The following is an 8,678-nucleotide window of genomic DNA, read 5'->3' on the forward strand; positions in this document are numbered from 1 at the left end:
CTCGCGTCTTTTGTGCGACGCATCGATAACAGGATTCGACCAAGTTTCCCGATAACGGCTGAGAATTGGCGAACACGGGGACACTTAGCGATCGGGGAATGCAATTATTAAGATCCCCGGGCGGGAAGTACTAGGAATCGATTACGAGTACGCCTCGAAGGACCCGCCGCTTCCGGCCGACGAACTTCGCGTGATCATGCACGCGATCGGAAGAGATCGTTCTCGCGTGTCCTTTCATCCAACGGAGCCTGGAATTCGACGTGCCACTAATCCCTACGAACCCTATCTTTTCAATTTAATCGGATAAATCCAACGCGAACGCGAATAAAACACCAAACACGAAAGCAGCTGCGTTTAAGTAAAATGGATTACTCGAGAAGCTTTGAAGTCAATTGACCGGAAGTTTAAAACAGACAGCATTTCATTCCCGGCTAAGGTAAATCACAGAGAAACACTATTTTTCCGTCGTCAATATTTAACGTTCGTAGCAGGCGAGGATTTGCAGGGGACACAGGAAACTCCTTTTGCTCGCAGCCGCTAATTATTAAAGATAAAGCAGCTTTGACCGAGACTGTTACGAAAGAAATGCGCAAGCCGAATGATTAATTAGGGACGCCATCTGAGACGCAGTTGTTGGCCACTAGGCCAACGAAATAACCGCTGCGCGACGTTCCTCGCTTTCTGGAAAGCGGAACTCGGCCGTGTATCGGGCCAAGTTATTTGCATTCTGTCCACGATCGGCCCCTTGCGGGGTGAACTGCCTCCATTTTGATACTTGACATCGCAGAGGGGCGTCCTCCTCGGCGATTCCTGTATTCGATAATGAAATGTGGCTCTAGCCCGGCGAATATATGTTCCAGAAATCGCTCGCAACGATCCTTACGGGTATCGCGACGACGGAAACTTCCTCGAGTCATAGGTCACCAACAATTTCCCGATACAAATGGAAATAAGCAACTAACGTACTTATCGGAATTGGCCGCGCGGAACTTCCATTGCCTAAAGCACCGTTCGAACAAGTTATTGACTTGGTTAATTATTAGATCGCGTTCGAAATTTATTACCGGGGAAAGTGGAGCAGCCTGATCGAGCTTAATAATTCCGTCACAACGTCTGTAACATTCTGTACTCCACGCGGACGTAGACGAGCAAACATGTCGGGAATATTCCTTCTTAATTGATACAGGAGCGTCGTCGAGACACGCAAGGTGCTTTACAAATCGGTATGGTAATTCGCTCTTATTAATGCAACAATCGCGTGAAACCTGCAATCGATACGTGGAACGTTCTTCGCTTGAATTTTTGTTTGCGCAACATTTCCGGGTCTAAATGCCTGCGTAATAATGTACTCGTTTCTAGCGGTAATTATTTTTAATAGCAATATTCGGTATCACGCGACTGGAATAATGCCGAGTTTTTCACTGTTTCCTTTGTGTTCGTTTTTTCGGGATATTTTATGAAGCAATCCCGCGCGTTCCATGCGAAATGTTGCTCCCATCAAAATTGAATTTTACCGGCTGTGTAACGTGATACGCGTGCCGCGCGAAATTTTCCGCGATTTTGTCGCGTGTATGCGGGCGATACGCGGAGAAAACGGTCGGGTCGCAGTGAATCGAGCGGTAATTCCCGCAGTCGCGCGGAAATCTTCGAGGCAGGCGGGCTTGTTGGTTCATTAACGTGTACGGTAAATAAGCGAGACGCGAAACGTTCGCGGAGAAGTGTAAAATCGTCCGGATATCACGGCCGAGCGTGTACCAAAGAGCGTTAAGCGGCCTCAGAAAAAACTCGTTGGATAATAAGCTGTCGCCACTTCCTATCAAACACTTCTTTCTATCATTTGCAACAGGGATTAGGTCACCGAAGCGGGAATCACAAAAAAACAGCGTGATCTCTATTAGACCGACCGACGAGATAAAAATAAATCGCACCGCGCACAGCGTTCGATCACAGAAAATCCGCAAGCTTGTTATTACCGAACGCTGCAATTATTTATGCGCGTTTCTCTCGCAGAACGCAATCGGAACTTCAGTAGCGCGATAATTAAATGATTTAAACGTTCTTATTATCATTATGCGGCTTTTTCACCAGGAAATCGATCTCTCACTGATTTATGTTATTATACATGAATATTTCCACCCGTGAATCCGCGTCTGTGCGTCGAGCTTACAATTTGCATATTGGACCTCCGCAATCGAAAGTTTTTTTATTAGTAATATTCAACGATCTCTGATGAGATGTATACGAAGCGTTTTGAATCGAAAATTTAACTTTAATTCGTACATAAATTAACGAACCAAACTATTATATTTGAATATCTCGCAGTGACGCATTATACAAAGTTTGATACGAAATATTAAATTTCATAATTTTGTAGTATTAAATTAAGCGACGACAGAAAGTCATCTCTCGCGTGCGAACGGTTCAAAGAGATCGATGTACAATACATTATTCGGAGGATGTTTGAATCGAAATTCCTTTCCGCAGCTAATTTTACAAAGCATGTAATTACTGACGCATTACACAGCACGTGCAACGAAATTGATCTCCAACACTTTTTGGAGACGGTACAAATGCGTGCGCTTAACAGGGCCGATGATCGTTCTCGTTAATAAAAGTCGCTGTTTTCAGCGGAATTCGCTTTCCACGAGTATTCCGCGTCTAATTTTTCGCGTGCGTTCCAATCTACCCCTCGCGGGGAAGGCGCACTGAATGTTTCATGCAGCCGTGGTACGCTGTTACCCAGAAACCAAGGGGAAATAGATTTAATACCGTCTCCCCCGAACTACAAACGGTGTCTTAAAGTTTCCGCCCGCGCCTTCGCTATTAGCATTCTCTCTTTCCTGACAGAGCTCGTCTCTCTGTTGCTCCCTCTCCACGGAGTACCCCGCAGATGTGGAATTTTTACTACATCTCCGCAGTGTAGATCCCTGACGAGGGTTCGTGCGGGGCTGTATTAAAGCCGAGCGATGTTTAAAGCCGACCTCGCCGGGGATGTTCGACCAGCCAAACCACGAGCCGCAGGGCTTTCAAATATCTTTCGTAAATCTTACTTCGCCGATTTCCTATTTCGATCGGACGAATTTCTAACCCTTCTTATTCCGTTCCTTACATTCGTTTTTAAGAAAACTGTATGTAAATTAAACCATTTAATTATCAAACGATGGAGAAGGTGATCATTTAAGAATAGATATTTCTATCTTGCCTGTTATCTTTCTAGTTTCGTGTGTGTTCTCATTTATATTATACGAGATACTTCATTTATATTAAACGAGAGCACTATACGCTAATGAGCTTGTTTATTTTAGGTGGCTAGCCGGGGAACATTGTCATGCTATCGATCGAATAACTAGAATATTGGCTGCCTACACCGGCGTTTTGTATTCGAATCGAGAACTATGGAAGCTGAAGCACTCTGTGAATGAAATTATTGATACAATATCGGATCTGGTCAGCAGAACTCGATATATTCGTGCGGTGAATCTTGTCAATTCTAGATTCATTTATTTCTCGTTGATACGCGAGGATTATTGGAAGAATGAAATAGAAATATTCATCCTGAAAAAGACCGGCGACACAAGGTGTGTCGCCAGTTGCGAGGAAAACAGTTTACATAATATTTTTACATAACGTGCACCCAGCAGATCCGTATTTCCAGAGATCAGCTACCCATTCGTAATGAACCAAGATTGATAAATTGTCATTTACACAAGTTTTTGTCCTAAAATACAGTTACCAACTGAATCCCACTGCAACCGAAAGAGCCCGGAGGATTTCCGATAACATGTACCGCGAAATCCTAGCATAATCTCGAAAATAACTGTGTCAGACGGTAATATTTTATACATGGAAGGGGTGGTGTCTGTCGATGGATCGCCGAAACTCCAATACCTCGGAGACGTCGGGGATCTATAGTCGGCACTAGGCCGAACTTCGTCGACGATTCCTGACATTGTCTATTCCTGAGAGGCACTCGAGCCGCAGAAGCCCGGGAGGACTCGGTTCCCGGCGCTCCGAAGAGGTTCGCCCCGTATCAACGATTTTTCCTGTGGAAAATCGAAGCCTCTCCCGCTGATGCATCTTTCATAGTCGAACCGGGTCGCGGTGTGCCCGGCGTTAAAGCGTCGCGTACCTAATTCCGCATTCAGATTGTCATTTTCGCGTTACAACGGCGTCTCGCTGCGCTCGTAAAAAGAAGGTTGCGGCGCCAGCGACGTCGACGGGGGAGGTGGCCGCGATGCAGCGGAAGCTCTTTAATCTCGGGTCACGGGGAACCCCTTCTATGCAAAACAGAAAACGTCCAGCGCCGGGAACCGTTCGCCTCGACGAGCGAGAGAGAGAGCGAGCCGGCCAGTAAAAACCAACCCTAAAACACTCGGCCGACAATCCAGCGACCCCGCCGAAGGGTGCCGCGGGGCGTCTAATAACAAAATTAATATCCGTGTTCTACGGTTAATGCGTCGAGTATCACATTATTACGTTCAAACGAACGGCGGGAAAAAACGCTGCATTATACTCGCTCGCGGTCGATAGCCCGGCGGCCTGACCCGGCGCAAGATCGTTTCCGGATTTAATAAGTCCCGGATCGATCGGCCGGGTCTGTTACAATGTATAATTTATCTCGCTCGTAACGCCGGAACGAGGCAACGAGGTTACGCAGCTTGCCCGCCGCGAAGGGGATGAAAAACGCGGCGCGCCTTCTTCGCTAACTGAACTAAGAAGCCGTTCCAACTTGCCGTGTTCGTCTTATCGATGGACACCCCGAGCTTTTTCCGCGGGACGAGGGTGCTTCAGCTTTGGAACTGCGACGGAGATTGTTCGGGTAAGTACCCGGACGTTTAACCTCGGAAATACCGGGGGGTTGAAGGTGGTTTTCCCTTGCGAGCGTGTTGCGTTTGGGAAATATGAAAATATGTTGCTTGCTCGCAGGTGAAATTCCTGGGAGAATATTTTCCGTAGAATCAGGAGGAAAATGTTTGGACTTGAGGTTCTATCTTTTTGGAGTTGGCACAGTTCGGAAGACGAAAGTTGTGCATCCAGCGGAGGGCTTAATATCGCGGAATAATAAGACGAAATTGAAAAGGGAGGCTTCATTCCGACGTAAATAGGTATTCGCTGAATACAAGTAGCTCGCTTCGTAGCAGGAGAGATATTTAAAGGGCCTTAAGAAGATTACTGACCAATTTGTAACAATTTTCTCCTTTGTAATCTTCGCTCATTAACAACGCTACCCCGGGAGAAGTTTCTTTAGTTGTAGGATATTAAAGCTTCTCCATTTTTATTCCTCCCTCGCCGTCCCAACGATTCTGTAACGGAGCAGCTTACGTACGAAAGTATGGAATTTCAAGTTCATTTTATTTCCGACTTAATTTTTCTCGCGCAAACGTGGTCCGTCTACCTTCTAGTGGACTTTATACTGCACAAATGCGAGTTCCGAAGTAACACGACCCGAGGTCGTGTTCCGCAATCGACGGTAAAATAATACAATATCGGAAATTTGTATGCAAACAATGGGTGCCCGAGCTCCTTCGCGGTACCTCGGCTAAGCGACTTTCCGGCGGGCAGGAAAAAGATCCGCGAGTTACGTCGTAATGCGACCGATAAGCTCCGCGTAACCCGAGGCACGACGATAATCACGCGGCAAACGGAGGAATAACGTTGCCAGTTTTTGCGCTGATTCGGATTCCTCATTTGAAAACCGTCTGTCCTCGAGCGCGCGTCTTTTCCTCGATACGACCGATCGTCGCGGTGCAATTAATCTTTCCGTTTGCCTCGTCACAGCGTGACATCAGCTAACGCGAAACCAGCGCGTCGCATCGCCGATGCAACGTTGCCGCATACGAATGTCCTGTTATGGATGCTGTTTCCTTGTGTTCTTTCCTTCCCGCGTATGAATAAAAAATCAGCTGGAATTATCTGTTCCGCAGCCACGACTGGCGAGGCCGCGATTCAAATGCAGCTCTCGCAAACAGTTTTTCAGTTCAAAAGACACAAACGCGTTCAAGGCGTAATTAAATCTTCATCCCTGGCCCCTCCGACTAGACCGTTTTTTGTCAAAGAAAGCGGACGACCGATAAACAACATTGCAAAACTGAATAAACGTAACGAAACGTAAACGGTTCCGATTCGCCTTTGATTTTTATTCATCAGTTATGTACGATCAGGTGAAATCATCTCGCAGGTAACCGCTCGACCACAATCGAGCAGCCTCCGCCAGTGACTAAGAACGAAAGCATTCCTGCCACACCGATAAGGAATCTAATTATAAATAATGACGATACTCCTCGTCCAGTATGGACCAAAATTATCTGAACCCCGCTCGACCCAGTAAATCCCCAGTCGTTTTCTTTTCATTCACGTTGTAGCCAGCCGATAACAACGGCTTCAATGGGACTACGATAAGAGTAGGGAAACCGTTCGAAAACAAATTGTCGATAAAATTGCAAGGCTGCCTTGAACATTCGCTAGTGAACCATCGAACGTTAATCAACATTGGAACTACCGACCACCCAAACTGGCATTTTCAGATTCTTCTATAGAGTCTCCAAGGATGCAGCTGTTGAGATTTCAATCGACTTACGATCCAATTAGCGTATCACTAAATCAATCTCTTTAGTAATTTCGCAGAGAAGAATACTACCGAGTAATTCAAGTAGATTACCTAATTTCTCTATAGAAACTCCAACACTGTGACTGTTGAGATTTCAATCGATTTATAATTTAGTTTGCATATCAATCTCATTACTTCCCTAAAAAGCAACTGCTCCTTTACAATAATTGCAGAATGTAGGAACGGGCCATTTCGACTCAATTGGTAGTCCTAGCGTTAATCACTGGAAGAGAAGAATTTAGGAATAGGTCAATCTGACGCATTCTAGGTCAAACCTAGTGTTAACCTACTCGACGTTTCCTCCGACGAATTTGAAAACAACGCGGGGGTGAGTGTAGGGACGTGCGAAGGAATACGGAGCGAAATTGCGTCAGCCAGATAACGGAACGCGGGCCATTTAAAAGGACCGCGCTTGTTTACACTCTGCCCCGGCCGACGTACACATGGCTCTTTCTTTTTGCCAGCCGGGAGAGGACTACACAGACGAGCAGACGTCGCCGCGCGCAGAGAGACATAACAGTGTTCGAGATCCGGCGCGCGAGAAACGCGAAAATCTCGCGTACGGATTTCCCGTGCGCCGTACAGACGCAGGCTGTTCGCGAGGTTATAGCAGGCAAGACTCACCAGACGCTGAAGACCGAGCAACAATTCCGGGAAACTCGAGAGTGCTGGTCCAGGTCAAAAACACCGGAGCAGTCGGTCTCCCGTTGCACGGTGAGCTTCCGAGAAATCTTTCCCTCGTTCCCGGGTCAAGATTTGTTGTCGAGTCCCTTTTGTAACCTCCCTTTTCCCTTTTCTCCCTCCGCCAGTGCGTCTCCGTCCAGCTGGTACACGAGCCAGTCGCTGGTTCTCTGTCTCACCACGGGGGGACGCACAGTAGTGTTCCACCGTTCCCCCTTTTGTTCTTTCCGCGTTCCCCGTCCTTGTCTCTCGGCGCAGCGAGGATGCACACGAGTTGCGGCTGTCACGCGACGAAAACGTACACTTTACACGCGGCTAGCCACGGTACATTTCGCGAAAGGTGCACGGTGCGTGTGTGCGGAGAGACGGTTTATATTCGGCGGGACGCGAACGGTACCGAGAACGAGCCGGACGAGCGTCACCGGGGCCGCGATTGAACCGGAACGATGCCACGGCTGCTCATCTTTGTCTTTTGGAGGTTAGGTTCGTAGATCTGGCGTCTCTTTCGTTCGCATCGTTCCCATGCCCCGATCAGCGCGCGTAACTCGTCGTGCTTCGAGCCACGTACCGACTGTTCAACACTGACAGGCTCGGAGCACGCACTAAAACCGCGACCGACTCCGTTCCCGTATCACGTCAGAACCGGTGAAAAACTGCGAGAAAATCCAGCCATGCTGACTGCGCGACCGGCGTCAGACTGCCGCGAGGACAGAGCGGGGATTCAGTTGAGTGGCATTGCCCGACACCGGCCGCCCGTCTCCCTCCTTCGGCCGTCCGACCCTCGTCCCTTCGCCGTCCCCTTCCACGCGTTCCAACGTGTCTCCCCTACCGTCCCTTCGACCCTTTTCGATCCCACCGCGGCAGATACGCGCACCGCACTCCGCGTCTCACTGAGATGTTCACCCGTCGCGTCTATCCCCACTACTGCGGCGGCCGAGCGGCGAGCGGCCCGTGGCTAGAGGGAGAGGGGCGCGCGCACGCGACACAACAGAGCGGGACGGACGGAACGGGAATGCGACGCATGCGCGGACGCTCGGTCGCGGCACGCGGTCGCGCCCAAACGCGTCGTCTCTCGCGATCCTCATATTGATGTACTACGCGCTTGCACTCGCGGCGAGCCGATTGCGGCCCTCGCGAATACCCGAGCGACTCGTACGTGAGAGATGAACGAAGCGGCTCGTTAAGAAAACGCTGCCGGGGATGAGATACGGGGACGCCGGGGCCGCGATCGCTCTTTGAAACAGCTCCGGGGGACCCGATCGCATGCGACCCGCAGTTGAATATCTCCTCGTGCCCATGGTTATTGCTGTTTATTCGTATGCCACAGGGCGGGGCGTTGCGCGCCGGTAAGAAAAGAGAATTCTTTTTGCTCCTCGGTTTTTAGTTTTTA

The 8,678-nt window shown here is 48.8% G+C and overlaps 1 protein-coding gene across 1 annotated transcript in view; it reads right to left on the reverse strand.

The window, feature by feature from the left end:
* The window catches only part of sfl (N-deacetylase and N-sulfotransferase sfl), a 142,413-nt gene extending 134,187 nt beyond the window's left edge, over positions 1 to 8,226 (reverse strand). Inside the window, exon 1 of the mRNA XM_031988045.2 lies at positions 7,232 to 8,226. The gene's annotated coding sequence lies outside the window, so the exon portion shown is untranslated. The remainder of the gene's footprint in view (positions 1 to 7,231) is intronic.
* Between the last annotated feature and the right edge of the window lie 452 nt (positions 8,227 to 8,678).

The sequence above is a fragment of the Nomia melanderi genome, chromosome 12 (genome assembly GCF_051020985.1).
Source record: "Nomia melanderi isolate GNS246 chromosome 12, iyNomMela1, whole genome shotgun sequence".
NCBI classification, from domain to species: Eukaryota; Metazoa; Arthropoda; class Insecta; order Hymenoptera; family Halictidae; genus Nomia; species Nomia melanderi.